The following is a 20,081-nucleotide window of genomic DNA, read 5'->3' as shown; positions in this document are numbered from 1 at the left end:
TCATTAGTTTGGAACCCAACAGAATGAAGTACTTTCTTCAGATCTTGTGGATGCTCTCATGTTTGATGAAGAGAATTGAACTTTGTAAATCATTGACACTAGGCCAGAGAAACATTTTTGATCAGGATTGATTAAGGAACTTTCAGACAACTAGATATAGGATAATTTTTTTGTGTAATTGTGAGCCTGCTTAGATCAATACAGCCAGCCTATCCTCCTGCATCTCTTCAGTGACTGTCTTAATCTCAAGAAACTTTACATGATAAAGTATCTTTGCAGCAGCTCTCAGTTAATTTGAAGTTTTCCTTCACCATTACTAACAGAACTATGCCAACCTTGAGGTTTTTTAAGACTTTGGCCACAGAGCCAAGAAAAGCAATGGTCTCATCATCCACTGTAAAGTTTATCATCACATAGACTTGATCCCAGGCTTCACATAATCAGCAATATCCTTCTTATAACTCATTAGAACACAGAAACCATCAAGTCTCAACTACCATGCAGCCACCATAAAAGGGCCTACAAAAATCAATCTGCTCATTTTCCCTTTTATGTAGAATGCACCCACCTTCCATTCTTTACCTCCCCAGTAATCTAGGTGATACCAGGTAGGGAATCGCAAGGTCAATTTGTCACTACTGCACCGGACAGTCATTGTTCTCTTCTCCCTCCCATCATGAGTCATTGCTACAACACTTCTTCCTACGAGAGGGCATACATGGGTTGTTCACTCATTCCATACTTTCCAAAATGGTATTCCTGTTTTCTTCCACAGAGTGGTGCCCTGGTTCTGTGAGGAGTCCTGCCTAGCAATTTATCTGAGAACAATGAAAACTTACTGTGCAAATGCTTACATGTATCAGGCAGCACTGGGACTCAAATCACAATAATGGGAAAGGACAGGAAATATGTCATCAGAGATATTGTGCACGGTGAGTTAAAGCAGCTCTTTCAGAGCGTGAAGCCTTCATTATTCATCAGCAACATAGACATGAGTGAATTATGATAGTCTTTCACATTAGTGACAGGACACTTAAAACTCACTGTTATCCGAAAAATTTGTCAATTCATAGTCTGCTTCTCCTTTTCGAATCCTAAAGTCTCTTTAAATTAATTTCTGGAGTGGTGTCTACTGTGAACTAAAATGTTATATGAAAAATATGAATGCCCCTGTTAAAAGTAAGGGTGATTGACTGCAAAATTCCAACCTCATAATGCCAGAATACAGTATACTGGAATCTCCCTTTGGATATGGGTTAAAATAAATGCTATATTTGGCTTGATAGATTGTCTTGCATTAAATCCATCGAAATAATAATATTCATTTTGAAGCTATTCTGTCAAAAGCCTGAGTTAAGTTTGGTATTGGTTAAAAACTATTTAAATCCTGCCTTGTCAGAGATCAAGAAATGATCCACAATACAAAGTTGCATTTTTTATACTATATTTTTCCCACTGTCCACATGCAACAATGGCCTGGTTGTTGGAGTGATCAGTGCAAGTTGCACAATAATTTAAAATTATGATGGGTTTTAACTGTGTGACTGGGAAGGACAATTTCCGCTGTTAGTGACAGGGAATATAAATTTACCATTGTTGTTACAAGAGTCAGGAGACAGGTTGTGAGGAATGTCTTCATGTAGAGTTTTTGGAGCACGCCAAGCTTTCCCACAGGGAATACTTGAAGCAGAGTTTGCTGCATCTTTAAGGGAAAAATGGATAAACATTTGAAGCAGGAGAAGATGCAGGACTGTGGAGAAAGAGTAGGACAGTGCAATTAGTTTGGATGGCTTGAACAAAACATTGGCACAGACACGTCAGGTTACATTGTCTCCTTCTGTTCTGTAAAGGTCTATGGTTCTAGTATGGTTAATTGCAAACAGTATATAATTAGGTGAACTCAGTCCTGTAAGTTAAATCTTCTGGTTACAATGCTGGTCGTGCTAGAGTGGTATGATTGATTAATGACCAATTAATCAGGTGGAGATTTCCTTCAGTATCTCTCTACCCAGTGCTGGCTTTTAGGCTGGTTTCAAAATGTTCCTGCACAAAATATACAAAAGCTGCAAGTAATGTTATAATGCATGGGAAGGAGATAGAAATTAGGTCAGGCAAAGTTCACCAATCCCAATCACAGAGCCCAGCAGCTGGACACACGCACTGAGCGCATGCGCATTGCTTTGACTGACTGTGTGGAATCTCATAACTTATCAGTATCGGAGGATAATCTGAGCCTATATAAAGAAGTGCTTAGAGAATGCCAAACGGCAGCTAACATGGCTAAGCAGTCAAATGAATTTAAAATTCCTAGGGCTAAATTTTACAGTTCCCTGCCGATGGGTTTTGCAGGTGGGAGGCCTGTAAAATTCCATGGGTGGCCTTGCAGCCACCCTCCTACCTACCCCGTCTGTAATGTTACATGGAGTGGTTGAGGAGCAGGGCAGCCTACCCACCCAAATCTCAACAAGACCCTTAAGATCCCCCCCGCCCCCCGGGCTCGGGGCTCGGGTGAGAGGGGAGTGGCTGGGGGGTGACCTCCTTCAAGGGCTCCCTTTCCACATACCGCACCCCACCCCCTCCACAACGTCACCTTCACATTGGCCTGACATCCCCCCCACTTATTCAGACTCGAAACGTTAACTCTGGGCAGAATTTTCTGTTCGATACGCGGTGACGTCGGGTGTGTGTCCTGACATCACCGCGCGTCATTCCGACCTTTCGTTCGGAGGGCGCACACCGGAGTCGGCTGCGCGCCCGCCAAACTGTCAAAGGTACGTTAAGGCCATTGCTAAGCCAATTGGACAAATTGAACAGGGCTGTCCGTCCAATTTTAAGGTTGGCGGGCCGGCGAAGAGCCCAAGTGGCCTTCATGTTTTGCATGAAACCTCATCCACAGGCGGGAGGAGGTTTCATGAAGGTTTAATTGAATAAATAAAATTTTTTAAAACATTTCATAAACATATCCCAGCTCATGTGACACTGTCACATGAGGGGACGTGTAAATGATTTTTTAAACTTTCTTTATTTTAAATTTAAACCTGAGCTTAATCTCCCTGAGACAGCTCCATGCCTCAGGGGGATTGCTGCGTTCTGTCGCGTGCGTGCACGAAGGGGCGCAGGCCCCGACTCTCCCTCCCCCCACTCCCGCCCGCACAGGTAGCGCTGAGCACTACTGGGCGCGCAACATGCTGGGCAGGCCTTAATTGGCTGGCGGTGCGCAGCCGATCACGGGCGGCAATCGGCTCTGCGCCCGCCCGCGCCCGCTCCCGACCGGCCCACGCGACGGGGAGAAAATTCTCCCCTCTGTTTCTCTCTCCGCAGATGCTGCCAGACCTGCTGAGTTTTTCAGCATTTTGTGTTTTTTATTTCAGATTTCCAGCATCTGCAGCATTTTGCTTTTATCTGGAACTTAGAATCTGGGACTGTTTGTAGCCTCAGTCCTGGCCGCTGCTGCCACTGGTGCTGCTGGGAGTAGAGAGTTGCTGGCCAAGTAGATTGGCTGGCAGTTCTCTGGGGTGAGACTAACACCCGAGTAAAGGGCAGAAGTCATGTCTCCAGCCAATTAATGCTCCTTGCATTCCCACCGACTCTTCGAGACTGGGGAGGGGTGGGGGGGTGGGGGGGTGGTGGAGGGGGGGCGTGGGGAACCCCGTCATCTGAAAAATTCTGCCCCCAAAGAAGTTAGGACAAATGAAAATTAAGAAGAATTTTAACCAAAAAAATTATGAGGAGTGGGCGCCGCCATTTTGCATGGGCAGACCAATTAAGGCCCCGCTCAGCATGTCGCGCACCCAGAAGCGCATGCGCGTGAAAGAGCGCTGAAATCTCCCTGAGGCACAGAGCTGCCTCAAGGAAGCTAATTTGATTTTTTAAAATTTTAATGAAGAAAAAACATTTTTTAAGACATATCCCCTATGTGACAGTGTCAAGTGAGCTGGGACATGTCAATGAATTTTAATAAAAACATTTATTTAATTTATAAACCCTTCATGAAACTTCATCCCGCCTGTGGATGAGGTTTCATAATAAATGCGAAGGCCGCCTGGGCTCTTCGCCTGTCCACCTACCTTAAGGTTGGACAGGCAGCTCAGTTAATTATTTTAATTGGAATCTAAATGGCCTTAATAGGCCTTTGACAGTTCAGTGGCCGGGCAACTGACTCTGCTGCACGCCCGCTGAACTGAGGATCAGAATGACATGCGGTGAAGTCGGGACGCACGCCCGACGTCACTGTGCGTCATTTTACACGTCGGCATGCGGGGCCCACCCCCACTCGCTGAACAGAAGATTCTGGCCTATAAGCTTTCTGAAGAGTGCATTAAAATTGCAAAGATATGGATGTAGAAGAAAAATTGAATGCAGTTTTTAATTCCACATTTACAAGAGAACAGGACAGTTCAGGAATGTTCCAAGATAGAAGCAGGAATGTAATAGAATAAGAATTACTCTAGCATTGGTGGCTGTTTATTTGTATGCAATCAATTGGATTAAAACACTTGGGTTGGCTAGGGTTCTTGGGGAACTCAAGGATGTGCTGTGGTACGATTAGCAAAAATATGTTTGGATTCCTTAGATGAGGGGGTGATTCTAGAGAACTGGACAATGGCAAATGCAGTGCCCTTAATTAAGAATCATCTGAAGAAACTGGCTAGTAAGAATATAATAATAATAACAACAAATGGGAGCAGGCATAGACCATACAGCCCCTCAAGCCTGCTCCACCGTTCAATACAATCGTGACTGATCTTTGGCCTCAACTCCACGTTACTGTCTGCTCCTCATATCCCTTGATTCCCTGAGAGATTGAAAATCTGTCTGGATCAGCCTTAAATATGCTCAAAGCTGGACATCCACAACCCTCTGGGGTAGAGAATTGCAAAGATTCACAACCCTTTGAGTGAAGAAGTGTCTCCTTATCCCAGTCTTAAATGATTGTCCCCTTATTCTGAGGGTGTGCTCCCAAGTTCTAGATTCCCCAGCCAGAGGAAACAATTTCTCAGCATCTCTCCTGTAAAACCCCTTCAGAATCTTGTCTGTTTCAAAGAGATCATTTCTCAGAGATTATAGGCCAATTTATTCAGACTCTCATCATAGGACATCTCTCATCCCAGGAACCAATCTATAGAAAATTTGCTGCATTGACTCCAATATAAGTATATTTTTCCTTAGATATGGAGACCAAAACTGCACACAGTACTCTGGCTATGCCTCACCAAAGCCCCGTAGAATTGTAACAAGACTTCCTTATTCTTGTACTCCAATCCCATTGCAATAAAGTCCAACTAGCTGCTGTACCTGCATACTAACTTATTGTAAAAGCAAAATACTGCAGATGCTGGAGATCTGAAATAAAAACCGAAAGTGCTGGAAAAACTCAGAGGGCCAGGCAGCATCTGTGGTGGGAGAAACAGAGTTGACGTTTCGAGTCCAATATGGCTCTTCTTCGGTATGAAGATACTTCCAGATCTGCTGAGCTTTCCAGCACTTTCTATCTTTATTGCTTACTTTGTGCTCCTTGTGCGAGCGCACCCAAGTCTTTCTGAATATCAGTGTTTAGAAGTTCTATACCTTTTTAAAAATATTCACCTTTTCTATTCTTACTACCAAACTGAATCACCTCACATGTATCACATTATTTGCCATCTGCTAACTTGTTGCCCACTTACTTAACCTGTCTATATTTCTTTGCAGCCTCTTTGTGTCCTCCTCACAGCTTACTTTTCCACTTAGCTTTGTAACATCAGCAAACTTAGATGCATATTCTTGGTCTCTTTGTTTAAGTCATTAATATAGACTGTAAATGGTTGAAGCCCCAGCACTGACTTTTGCAGCACACCGCTAATTAGAGTCTGTCAATTTGAAAATGCCCTATTTATCGCAACTATCAGTTAACCAATCCTCCTCTGTGCTAATATATTACCTACAACTCCATGAGCCCTTAACTTGTGTGTTAACCTTTTGCATGGTATCTTATTGAACACCCTTTGGAAATCCAAGTATACTACTAGTTTTTCTTTATCTACCCCACTAGTTACATCTTCAGCAGGCTCTCATATTTCTCAAACATGATTTCACTTCTGTAAAACCATGCTGACTTGGTCTGATTTTACCATGTTTTTGCCATGATCTTACCAAGAATTCATGAATAATAGATTCCAGCATTTTCTCAACCACAGATGTCAAACTGACTGGCCTATAGCTCCATATATTCTCTCTCCCTCCTTTCTTGAATAGTGGTTTTATATTTTATATTTGCTAAATTACAATTCACTGGGACCGTTCTAAAATCGAGGGAATTTTGCAATGTGTTAATAAGTGCATCCACTATCTCTGCAGCTGCCTCTTTCAGAACCTTAGGTTGTAGGCCATCAGGTCCAAGTTTCCACATTACTTTTTCTTGCTGGTATTAATTACTTTAATTTCCTCACACTTATTAGCCACATGATTACCCTCAATTTTTAGTATGTAATTTGTGTCTTTTACTGAGAAGAGAGACACAAAATATTTGCTCAACACCCCTGCTATTTCCACATTCCCAATAACAATTTCTCCTGTCTCTGCCTCCAAGGAATCAATGTTTACTTTAGCTACTCTTCTCCTTTCAACTTATTTGCAAAAGCTCTGACAATCTGTTTCTATACCTCTGGCTAGTTTACTCTCATGTTCTATTCTTTCCCTTCTTAACAACTTTTTGGTCGCCACTTGCTGGTTTCTAAAACTCTCAATCCTCAGGCTTACTACTATTCTTCGCAATATTGTAAGCCTTTTCTTTAAATCTAACACCACTCTTAAGTTCCCTAGTAAACCATGGATGAATCTTTTTCTCTGGGCAGAATTTTCTGCCTGCCGGGTGGGCAGGCCTGACCCAATCTCCAGCGGGTGGGGAGACGATCCCCGCCGGAGAAGCGGGCCCCGCCGCCATTTTACGTGAGCGGGGCAGTTAAGGCTCGCCCAGCGTGACGTCCGGCGGGAAGCGCTATGCACTCCCTGTGCAGGTGGGGGGGATTCCCCAAATGCGAGAGTGCACTCTTTCGCGCATGCACACAAAAGAGCGCACATCTCCCTGAGGCTAAGTGCTGCATCAGGGAGATCGCTTACACTTTGAAAAAGATTAAAAATAGAAAAAAAAAATTCCCTCATATGTCCCCCTCATGTGACAATGTCACATGAGATGGGACATGTTCATAAATTACAGTAAAACTTTATTAAACTTTTTAGAACTCTGCATGAAACCTTATCCCACTGGTCGATGAGGTTTCATGTTTTCTCTATTTGCCGCTGGGGCTCCTGGCCTGCCCACCAAACTTAAGGTTGGACAGACAGGTCCTTTAATTGTTTAAATGATCCTGTCAATGGCCTCAATTGGCCATTGACAGGTCGGCGGGCGCACAGCTGATTTTGCTGTGCCCCCACCTTCCTGAAAATTCAAATGGGGCGGGATGACGTCGGGGGTTCCACCCGATGTCATCCCGCGTCATTTTATGTGTTGGTGAGTGTGCCCCGCCCCCTGCTCGCCGACGGCAAAATTCTGCCCCCTGAGTTTATGTTTTTTAATGTGTTATGAAACACATACTTACACACTTGCAGAAATGGAGGTTGGGAACTCCAAATCCCAACAGTCTTTGGACCTTCTGCGCATGTGTAGGGCAGGAGTGGGCTGTACATATGCAGTTCGACATGTTTATGTTCTTCAGGCCCTGTGTGCCTCCGCATAGAAAGAAAAAGAAGGGCATGAAAACCTGAGATAAAAACCTGAATCAGGTGTGGAGCGCCAGAGTCAAGAATGTCCCAGAGAGAGGGTCTAAGGAGGTGGGGGCAGGAAGAAGTCCCAAAGGAGGTCCTGGGTAAGGGACTAAAACAAGGGACAGAAACAGTTCCCAGTAAAGTTAAGAGAAAGAGAGTAGCAGAGAAACAGGCTCCAATTAGAAAAAGGGCTGCGGGGAGAAGGCTTTAAGTGTAGTGGGCTCAGGTGAAGTCCTGGTAATCGAAGAGGGCTCAGAAGCCCTGAAGATCCAAGAAGGCAGCCGAAGGTTGGTGACTCTGTGCTGCCAGCCGTTGGGGCAAAGATACCTCTCTGAACCCTCTGGTGTTCTGCTTGGCATGGCCAAAGAGCTGAAATTGTGTTTATATGTTGATGCTTGCATGTACTCAGGAACCCAGGAGAACGGAAGCTCAGCAGGCGAGATTGAAATCCTGTGAGGTGGGTCGTCATTGAACCCATTTGAGCTGGAGTGACTTTTGGAGAGAATTCCAAGGCAAGACCTTCAAAGGTGAAGATAGGAAACCCTTGTGAGATAAATGAAGTTTCAGTGAGATTAGTTGACTCAGTGTTACAGAAATCTGGGTGAGTTATTGCAAAATCCATGGAATCTATTTTAATCGCTTTTGGCATTTATTGTGTCGTGTGGCAGGTCTGACCACAGTTGGCTTGTTAATTCACACGAACCTCATACTTAACCTTAAATTTAGATAATAAGATTGATATTCTAAATTGTTTTATTTTTCTAACCTTATATAGTGAAGTTTATTTTTGTTTTTCTCAAAACCTGTGGAATCTTGTTGCTCTCTTCACTTAGTAAGTGTCTTGGATCTCAAACTATGTCTACTATAAACAAAACATTATTGGTCCCTAACCAAATCTCCACAACAGCTTGGGGTCTAGCCAAGTGTCACAACAAATGGTATGTATTTTGGTTGCTCATTTTAAATTGTTTCTTTTAATTTTTCCCTATTGTCAATTTATTGTCATACCTTTCAATTTATTTACCCAGCTAACCTTTGCCAGTTCTCCTCTCATATAATGTAATTGGTTTTGTTTAAGTTTAATGTTCTTGTTTTGCACTGAAATATGTCACTTTAAAAGTTAATACCAAATTCAATTGTATTGCGATCACTTATTTTTTAAGACATATTTTGCTATGAGATTATTAATTAAATCTGTCTCATTACACAATACTAGATCTAAAATAGAATTATCCCTAGTTGATTCCACAATGTATTGTTATATTGTTTTAGGAAACTGTCATGAAAACATTCTATATACTCAGCTTTGAGACCAAGCGAGAGAGATTGTCCTGCGTGGTGAGAGTATAATAATTTTCATAATATTTTTCTGGTTTATTGTTAAGTAGGTTTATGGGTGTGTTTATAATAGACTCTGTCTGTTTGATTTAATTATATTTGGAGTCAAGTAGACTGCAAGCTTGAAATCATCAAAAGAAGCTAGGTATAGAAATGTGCTTGAGATGTTAATGAGTAAACATGGATGCTGGCTTAGCATGTAAGGTGTGAAGGGTATTTGCATTTTTAGATAAATGAAGGGATTGTTGGATTTCAAAGGGATGTTAGTCTGTTTACAACTAGCCAGATAAGCAAGGCTAAGGGTTGTGTTTATTTTTCCCAAAGTTTACTGACAATATCGGCAACATGAAAGTTTTTATATTATGAGGAAGATAGAGTTTCAAAGACACATGGAACAATAGAATTTACATATTAAAGAGAGAGAAACATATGTAAATGAGAATGAAAGGCTATGGGAGAAGGCCATGTAAGATCTAACAGGAGTGTGCGAAACAGCCTTTAAGAAGCCTCCAGCTATTTGTGCATAAGTTTGATATGTAAAGTAACTGACGGTGAGGAAGCCATTTGGAATTCCACTGTCAAGTGGGCACTATGTTAACTTGCTGTTTCTGTTTAAATCTAAAATCTATTTCAGACTGTTGCCTTAAAGGGGGTGTAACTGGGAGTCAGGTCAATTAGGAATTTTAGGATTTGTTATAGTAGTAAGTAATTGTAGTCTTATGTACTTGAAATCTTTTATTTTGTTAATAAATATTTTAATTTAATTTTTAAAATCTCTGAAGGTCTTGGTGACTCATTACTTCTGAATTCAGTACACACATCTTCACGTAATAAATATAAATTGCAAAACTGTTGCGATAGTGTGACCAAGTTTCCCTTGTGGATTTGGTCCACCTGACACACATCATCTGCCACATTATAACACCTGAGATTGAGTAATCTGGTCACTAAATCACAAAAACTGTCAAAATGCTTTCTGAATATTCTTCTCAGCTGCTATTTTCTCAATGACTAAAATCTCCAATATCTGAAATAAATACTATTCCAAAAATTGTCAATTTTACAAAAACTTAGTTAATTTCCTCCATTGATTTGTAATTTGTATCTTTCAATACTTTCATTAAAGTTTTTATTTGGAATCTTCAACCTCTTCCAAAAGCCTAGACTTAGACTTAAAGGCCTGGATTTTCACTGAGCTGGGCTGACTCGGGAGCCCTTTAGAAATGGTGAGAGAGTCCTGATTCTGGGATTCCTGACCCCATTCCCAGGCTGTGATTTTCAGGTGTGCTTTTAAAGGCTGGTTCCTGTCGAAGGCACTCTTGGCTTGACCAGCTCCATTGCAGAGTTAGGCATCCCTTACTCCTCCACAATTCTAATTCCAGAAGGAAGCCAAAAGTAAAAGACATAACGTTTGTTTTAGATGATTGCTAGGGATGCCTGAAAACTACCTGACTCAATATCAGGTTGACCATTCTTCAGGCAAGCATTAGGTCCTGTGAGAAGTTGGTTCTCAAGATTGGCCCTTGTCTCCATTTTTGTCTATAGAAGGGGAACAATGAGGTTCAAATTTTGCCCCACATTTTTTTTTAAATGCCTAAATAATTTTATACATGACAAAGCTGCAATGAGTTTTCTTTTATTCTTTCATGGGATGTAGGCATCACTGGCAAGGCCAGCATTTGTTGCCCATTTTTAATTACCATTGAACTGAGTGGCTTGCAAGGCCATTTCAGAGGGCCATTAAGAGTCAACCACATTTCTATGGGTCTGGAGTCACATGTGGGTCAGTCCAGGTAAGGATGGCAGACTTGCTTCCCTGACACAATCAGTAAGGGGCGCACGACGAGACAGGTGACTACATCAGAATGAGACGGAAAGTGAATTAGGCTGACGTGATAATGTGTGGCTCAGAGACTGGTGCGGGAGAAGTGGGTTCCGGTTAGTGGGGCACTGACACGAGTACTGGGGAAGGTGGAAGCTGTACCATTGGGACGGCCTACACCTGAACTGTGCTGGGACGAGTGTTCTTGTGAATTGCATAACTAGGGAAGTAGAGAGGGCTTTAAACAAAACAAGGGGGTGGGGGTGAGAGATCAAGCTTGGGTAAAGGTAGCAAAGCAAGGCAGGAGACCATAATAGTAACATAGGAAATGAGGGTCATAGAATAGCAGGAAGGGGCAGAGAGATAAAACCTAAGAATACACCAATGTTCAAGACTAGGTGTTATAAAGATAACAAAAAGACAAAACTAGAAGCTCTGTATCTGAATGCGCATAGCATTCATAACAAACTAAATAAATTGATGGCCCACATTGAAGTAAATAAATATGATCTGATAGTGAATAAGGAGACGTGGCTTCAGGATGACAAAGAATATTGAGGGGTACATGACATTCAAGAAGAATAAGAAGCTAGGCAAAGATGGAGAGGTAACACTGTTGATCAAGGATGGCACTAGTACAGTAGTTAGAGATGGCCTTGGTTCAGGAGATCAGGATATAGAATTGGTTTGGGTAGAGATAAGGAATAGTAGGGGAAAGAAGTCACTAATGGGAGTGGTCTACAGGCACCCGAACAGTAACCACAATGTAGAACAAAGTATACAAGAGTAAATATTGTGTGTGTGTGTGTGATAAAGGGACGGCAATAATCATGGGTGATTTTAATCTACGTATAAGCTGGAAAAATCAGATTGGCAGTAGTAGCCTGGATGAGGAATTCATAGAATGCTTTCGAGATAGTTTCTTAGAGTAGCACGTTCTGGAATCAACCAAAGAGCAGGTTATATTAGACTTGGTATTGTGTAATGTGACAGGATTAATTAATGACCTCAGAGTGAAGGCACCCCTAGGTAGCAGTGACCACAATATGATTGAATTTACATCCAGTTTGAAAGGGAGAAGAGTGGGTCTAAGACTAGTATTTTAAACTTAAATAAGGGCAACTATGTGAGCATGAAAGCTGAGCTAGCTGAAGTGAACTGGGATACTAGGATAGGGGATAGATAAATAGAGAAGCAGTGGCAGATATTTAAGGGATTTTTCAGAATACTCAGAATAAGTATATTCCTACTATAAAGAAAAATTCTAAGGGAGGACCCAATCACCGTGGTTAACTAAAGAAGTTAAGGAAAACATCCAACTGAAGGAAAAGGCATATAACTGTGCAAAGATGAGTGGCAGGTCAGGTGATTGGTCAGAATATAAAGAATGGCAAGGAATGATTGAAAGGTTAATCAGGAGGAAGAAGCTAGAGTATCAGAGGAAGCTAGCTAGAAATGTAAAAATGGATAGCAAGAGTTTCTACAGCTATTTAGAAAGGAAAAAAGTAAAGTGAGTGTTGGTCCTCTAGAGAGTGACAACGGGGAGTTAATAGTAGATAATAAGGAAATGGTGGATGAAATGAACAAATATTTTGCTTCTGTCTTCACTATGGAGGATACAAAAATCATTCCTGTAATAGCTGCAAATCAGGAGATGGAGGGGAATTTTTTGAAATAACTGTCACTAAGGAAGTGGTACTGAGCAAACTGATGGAGCTGCTGACCGACAAGTCTCCTGGTCCTAAAATAAAAACAGAAAATGCTGGAAAAACTCAGCAGGTCTGGCAGCATCTGTAGAGAGAGAAACAGAGTTAACGTTTTGAGTCCGTATGACTCTTCTTCAGAGCTAAAAGAGAAGTAGAAATATGATGTATTTTATACTGTTAAAAGGGGGTGGAGCAGGTGGAACGAGATAGAAGGTCAAAGATAGGTGACAGCTAAGGAGAGATTAACAAAGAAGTCATGGACACAAGACAAAGGGAGTGTTAATGGTAGTGGTGAAGAGTAAAGAAGGTAAGACACAGGCGGTGTTAATAGCAGAGCAAGGGTCAACACTCGTGAAAGCAAAACATAAAAACAAGTGACAGATGGCCCTGTTGGGGGGAGGGGTGGTTTGGAGAAAAGGATAACAAATGACCAAATCATTAAATATAAACAAAATTTAAAAAATATAATAAATAAATCAAAATTGGATTTAAAAAGGAGTCAAGAGAGAGAAGAGAGTTCATGATCTGAAGTTGTTGCACTCAATGTTAAATCTGGAAGGCTGTGAAGTGCCTAGTCGGAAGATGAGGTGCTATTCCTCCAGTTTGCGTTGGGCTTCACTGGAACATTGCAGCAGGCCAAGGACAGACATGTGGTCATGAGAGCAGGATGGTGTGTTGAAATGGTAAGTGACAGGAAGGTCTGGGTCATGCTTGCAGACAAACCGAAGAAGATGTTCCGCAAAGCAGTCATCTAGTTTGTGTATAGTCTCTCCAATGTAGAGGAGACTGCATTGCGAGCAGAAAATGCAGTAGACCAAATTGAAGGAGGTGCAAGCGAAGCACTGCTTCACCTGAAAGGAGTGTTTGGGTCCTTGGACGGTGAGGAGGAGGGGGAAGTAAGGGGAAAGGCGTTGCACCTTCTGCGATTGCATGGGAAGGTGCTGTGGGAAGGGGATGAGGAGTTGGGGGTGATGGAGGAGTGGACCAGGGTGTCACGAAAGGAATGGACCCTGCGTAATGCTGACAAGGACGGTGAGGGGAAGATGTGTTTGGTGGTGGCATCATGATGGAGTTGGCGGAAATGGCAGAGGATGATCCTTTGAATGCGGAGGCTGGTGGGGTAAAAAGTGAGGACAAATGGGACCCTATCATGGTTCTGGAAGGGAGGGGAAGGGATGAGGGCAGAGGTGCGGGTGATGGGTCAGTTGAGGGCCCTGTCAACCACAGTGGAGGGGATACCTCACTAAGGAAAAAGAGATGTCAGAAGCACCGTTTTGGAAGACGGCATCATTGGAAAAGATACAAGAAAGGCGGAAGAACTGAGAGAATGGGATGGAGCCCTTACAGAAAGCAGGGTGTGAAGAGTTGTAGTCACGGTGGCTGTGGGAGTCGATGGGCTTGTACTGAATATTGGTGGACAGTCTATCACCAGAAATGGAGACAGAGAAGTCAAGGAAGGGAAGGGAAGTGTTGGAGATGGAACATGAGAAGGTGATGGAGGAGTGGAAACTGGAAGCAAAAAAAAAGATAAATTTTTCCAGGTCCACACGAGAACATGAAGTGACATCAATACAGTCATCAATGTATCGAAAGAAGAGTTGTGGGAGGGGGCCTGAGCAGGACTGGAACAAGGAATGTTCCACATACCCACAAAAAGACAGGCATAGCTGGGGCCCATGCAGGTACCCATAGCCATATATTTAATTTGGAGGAAGTGAGACAAGTTAAGGGAGGAATTGTTCAGTGAGTGACAGAACAAGTTCAGCCAGGCGGAGGAGAGTGGTGGTGGATGGGGATTGTTTGGGCCTCTGTTCGAGGGAGAAGCATAGGGCTCTCAGACCTTCCTGGTGGGGGATGGAGGTGTAGAGGGATTGGACATCCATGGTGAAGAGACGACCATTAGGGCCAGGGAGCTGGAAATGGCAGACCTGACGTACGGCTTCCCAGGAATCAGGAATGTTGGTGGAAAGAGAACGGACAAGGCGAGAGAGAATGGAGTCTAGATATGAAGAAATTAGTTCCATGGGGCAAGAACAGGCTGACATGATGGGTTTACCGAGACAGTCCAGTTTGTGGAGCTTGGGAAGGAGGTAGAAGCGGGCTGTGCAAGATTGGGAGGCTAGGAATTTGGAAGCTGTGGAGCGATAATCTCCAGAAGAGATGAGGTCAGTGGCAGTACTGGAAACAATGGCTTGATGTTCGGTGGTGGGGTCATGGTCCAGGGGGAGGTAGGAAGAAGTGCCTGAGAGTTGGTGCTCAGCCTCTGCAAGGTAGAAATCTGTACGCCAGACAACAACAGCATCACCTTTGTCAGCAGGTTTGATAACAAAGTCAGGGTTTGACCTGAGGGAATGGAGTGCAGAAGGAGACAGGTTGGAGTGGGTGAGAGGAACGGAGAAATTATGGCAGCCGATGTCACACCGACAGTTCTCAATGAAATGATCAAACACAGGTAGGAGGCCAGAGGAAGGGGTCCAGGTGGAGGGAGAATACTGGAGGTGGGTGAACAGGGGAAGCGCTCCTGCCCAAAGAAGTGAGCGTGGAGACGAAGGCGGCAGAAGATGAGTTCAGTGTCTTGCTGAGCCCGAAATTCATTGAGGTGAGGGTACAAGGGGATGAAACCGAATCCTTTGCTGAGTACTGAACGTTTAACATCAGAGGGGGGAAGGTCAGAGGGTATAGTGAATACATGGCAAGGGCTGAGGTTGGAAGAAGGGATGGGGTCAGCGGGATGGGAAGGGGTGGAGGGTCCTGGATGGGCGTTGGTATCAATAAGTTGTTGGGGCTTGCCTTGCTTAACACCTGAAAAGAAGAGAAAGTTTCTTGTTAAGGCATCGGATGAGATGAAGAATAAAATGAAACTGGGGATAAGGACAGCTGTGAGATTGGGTGAGTCAGTGCTGCTGGATGCAGAGGTCGAGTGTGATCATATGGTGGTGCATGGCACTGAGTGTGGATCTCAGGATGCAGAGAGAACAGCAGTCTGAGGAACGTTGTATGTCCCGGAGATACCTGGTCCTGATGGACTTCATCCTAGGGTCTTAAAATAGGTGGTTAATGAGGTAGCAGATGCATTGGTGTTAATTTTCCAAAACTCACTAGATTCTAGAAAGGTTCCATCAGGTTGGAAATTAGCATATATAATCTCTCTATTCAAGAAGGAGGGAGGCAGAAAACAGGAAACTATAGGCCAGTTAGCTTGACGTTTGTTGTGGGGAAGGTGTAAGAGTTGATGTAAGGAAGTTATAGCTGGGCACTTAGAGAAACTCAAGGTAATTGGGAAGAGTCAGCATGGTTGTTTGAAAGGGAAATCATGTCAATTAGGTGTTGCCCTTTTAGGACAGAGAGGAGGGGAAACTTTTTCTCTCAGAGGGTTGTACGACTTCAGAACTCTCGGCCTCAAAAGGCGGTGTCATTGAATATTTTAAAGGCAGAGGTAGGTAGATTCTTGTTAGCCAAGGGAATCAAAGGTTATTGGGGGTAGATGGGAATGTGGAATTCGAAACACAAACAGATCAGCCATGATCTTATCGAGTGGCCAAGCAGGCTCAAGGGACTGAATGGCCTACTTCTGCTCTGATTTCATATGTTTGTAGACATTAGGGAACCAGATGGGTTTTTACAACAATCTACGTTGGCTCTCATGGCCACCATTACTGACACCAGCTTTACCTTCCAGATTTATTAATTGAATTTAAGTTCCACAAGCTGCCATGATGGGTTTTGAATCCATGGTCTCCAGGGCATTAGGCTCAGCCTCTGGATTGCTAGTCAAGTGACATTACCCTACACCACTGTCTCTGCCAAACAGGAGTAACAGGATAGGACAGTGAGGCTTTTTGGCAACTATGGAAATTCTGTACAAAATTTAAATTGATATATCTTAAAAAAAAAACTTCTGAGTAATTCTTAAAGTAATTTTATTTAAGCTGGTGTTGACTGTGGTAGAATTGTTTACATTTGGTTAGTACTGTGCATTTGGGTAATTGAATTCCTAACTGACTTGACATCATACAATACCTCTACTAGAACTAGATTGGAACTTGTCATTTAAAGCCACTGTTTTGAGAAACCACCAGCCATATCCAGTATAACATAGTATTTATTTCTCGGTTATCCTCTAATGAAACGTCGTCTGCTGAATGCACCCAGCTTCTATATGACTAAGGCCAATTGCTTGACTTCTAATTCATGATCACACAAGACAGACGGGTCTGAGGTTTGAGTTATAAAAAGTGAAATTTTTATAGCACTTCCTTGCTAGTGGCAGGGCTGTGTTTCTGATTTGAGGTGTACGGCATTAAAATGGTTTTGTTGTGCTGGTGTGTGCTCTATTTTTAAATTAGTTTTGTTACTTTGCTGCGAGATCTATTTTTTTACACTAGTTTGGTCGCAATGACTGACAGAAAAAAAATTACTGTATTTTTCCACTTAAGTCCTTTGCAGTGTGATTACTGGTGCTCTGATATAATAATTGGGCAGAAACATGATACATGATTCCATTATGACAATGGAATATTGGCTGATGCACTGGGTCAATCACGGATTGGTTAAATATTGTATTACATGCCATGACATACACTACCTGATCATAGTTAATCAGTGTGACATTTTCCCCTGTTGCTACCTGGAATTTTGAGCTAATAGAATAGGCAAATGACTTGTTTCCAAAGTGTTTGTTCCTGCAGCTCCTATTTTAGAAGGTAGTGTGTAAAATAGGTTCAAGGTGACGCACAACCTGAATTAGTTTGGGCAATTCTCCATAATGGAACAATCATTTCTGCTCTAATTCAGCCATCCAATGGCATATTTGCAGTCAGGTGGTTTCCCTGTGGAGAACTTCCAGGATCATTTCATGCCATTGATGTGGCTTCACTTTTGACAGACCACCTTTCTTAGTAAAATATCTGGTTTTAAATGCTAGGTCCCATTGGATATCCTTCTCAAATGGCACCATGCCATTTTCTGACTATTAACTTGTCAATAGTTGCTTAATGTGAGTACTTAAATTGTGCGGATTTGGCTGAGTTACAGTATACCCATATGGAGACACTTTGGGTGACTGCTAACATGCTCCTAGATCTGGTATAGTGGTTGATTGGTCTGAATTAGATAGGCAATCAAGCCATTCTCATACATCAGGTTTATCTTACAATAGCAGCAGGATTAACAACTAATGGTACTGTCGGACATTTATTACAAGCGTTAAGTGCTTTTGAAGTGTTGGAGTTTAAAAGGTCAATTTGTGGAGTCTAAATAGAGGTTGGGGTGACATTTTTAAAGCATGAGGCTTATTTTGCTCTCAGTTAAACCTGTGTCCATTGCTTTTTATTTTTCCCCCAGTACTAATTGGTTTCTCGTTGGGAATACCCCTGTCTGAGGTGATTGGAAGATGAAGGGGTGGGGGTGCCATGGACAGAGGATGCATGACAGATGCCCTGTGCCTACTTGCTGTAACCTGCATCCTCAGGCAGACATGAACATATCTCACACTGACAGACAATTAGGGCAGGTGAGAGACTTACTTTCCCAAAGGAAGCTGAGAATTGATCTAATTGCACCAATAAGCTAGTGAACACCTGCCTCACCACAAAAATGTATGCTTCCTTAGAAGTACTCCATTCACAGAACGTGTTCTTTTCTGTGCCATTGCATGGCTAAGTTGCCCGATTGTCTACACCTGTCAAAGTGCACCCAGCCATATTCAGGCCCTGGTATATCTATCTGGTGATGTGAGGGATCTATACAGGGTTTTGATCAGTGAGCCTGAAGCATAGGGTTGGCATATCTAGAGATAGTCATGGCTAGTGAACCATCACCTTCTTTCAGAGGCCTCTATAGGTCCCTTTAAGGGCTGCTGACGAGACGGCCCTTGGAAAAACTGAGACTGGCATACTGTAAGCTATGCATGCTCTGTCAGTTTACCCTAAAAACTGTAACTGGGGCTCTACAGTTGGTATGGGACCCCAATTTGCCTATTTAAATTGCCTCCCGCCTGCTTTGGGCAGGAGGACTGGTTATCTATCTAAAGGCCTGCCTGAAACTTGAATACTACAAGGAAAATGGGTGTCCAAGGTTCCAACAAATATTCCTTTGCTGGCTATCAAATTTTCAGGGGATACATACGTATGTGTCAGAAACACACATTCTTTCAAGGATTATGGAACTCCAGCTTTAAGCAGCAACTGAAGGATTCACCATGATGAGAAATTTACTCCAGCAAACTTAGATGAGAAGACTGCCAGAAGCTGAGGCTTTCAAAAGCAGAGTCCTTTTTTTACCTTTAACACATCACCCTGTGTGGCATTGAATGCATGCTTTTTCAATCAATAAACTTGCCAGTGTAGAGCTACAGTACCAATACTGTCCTGTGTTCTTGTTCTCCATTTATAACATCAAAGCAGTTCCCACAAAATCCCTTATGGGATACTGAATATTGTATTGCATCACTAACAGAATCCAATAATCTGTCATGGCATTCAGGCATCCCGCAGGCTTCTGCACATAATCCCATGACTGGGAAGATCAAAAAGCTTTCTGCCTCTAGAAAATGTAGAGTGGAAGGTCACTATGCCATAAATAAATACAAACATGTTAGGCCCATTCTTCCACTAATGAGTGATCAGTTGTATTCTCCTTTTAATGTCTACAACAGAACACACATGCTCATTATTAGAGCCATAGAAAGGCCATGCTGAGGTATTATACTCAGAATGGAACATTTTATTCTGGTGCGACTCTGCAAGAACCATTTTGTAAAGAGTATTAAAACCAATAAATTGCTGCGGTGGGACAGGCATTGCATGACGTTTGATGACAGACAGTCCCACATTAATCTCCTGCCCAAACCCGACAGGAAATGGTAGTTGGCTGGCTAGTGGGCGGGAGCAGGATCTTGGGCAGCAGAAGGCTGCGACAAGCAACCAGATGGAATGATCCCTGGAACTCGGGTAAATGGTTGGAAGGGTGTTTGGAAACTTGGGAGAAATGCCTTAAGCATACAATCGGGAGAATCTCTGTGGAAATTCAATGCCACAACCACCAAGTTGGCTCCACTCGCTTTAAGTGAACTCACAATATTGTAATTGTTGCCACTATCTGTTCTGTTTGTCTCTGAGGAAATGGTGCTGCTTGAATTGGAGAACATGCTCCAAGTCAATACTGGGGTCCATTTTTATTCCAGGTAGACGATTTGGACTTGGCCATCAGATGCATCCTCAAAATTAGCTGATTGCACAAAGGTGCAAGGATCTTGAAACAGATGGCAGGTTAATAAAAGTCTTTAGGAACAAACAGGCAAGTTATCAGCTGGTTGGTGTATACTTTGGGAGGAAATCAAGGAATGGGGGTGTACACTTACTGGGAAATGTTGAAAGAGTGGGAATGAACAGAGGCCTGGGGTAAACAGAGGCCTGGATATTTAGCTCCTCAATTTCCATTGATTTTCTGCCACTGCATTGCCATAACCTTAT

Source organism: Cetorhinus maximus, chromosome 14 (assembly GCF_964194155.1).
Source record: "Cetorhinus maximus chromosome 14, sCetMax3.hap1.1, whole genome shotgun sequence".
NCBI lineage: Eukaryota > Metazoa > Chordata > Chondrichthyes > Lamniformes > Cetorhinidae > Cetorhinus > Cetorhinus maximus.
Note: the sequence above shows the minus strand (reverse complement) of the source record.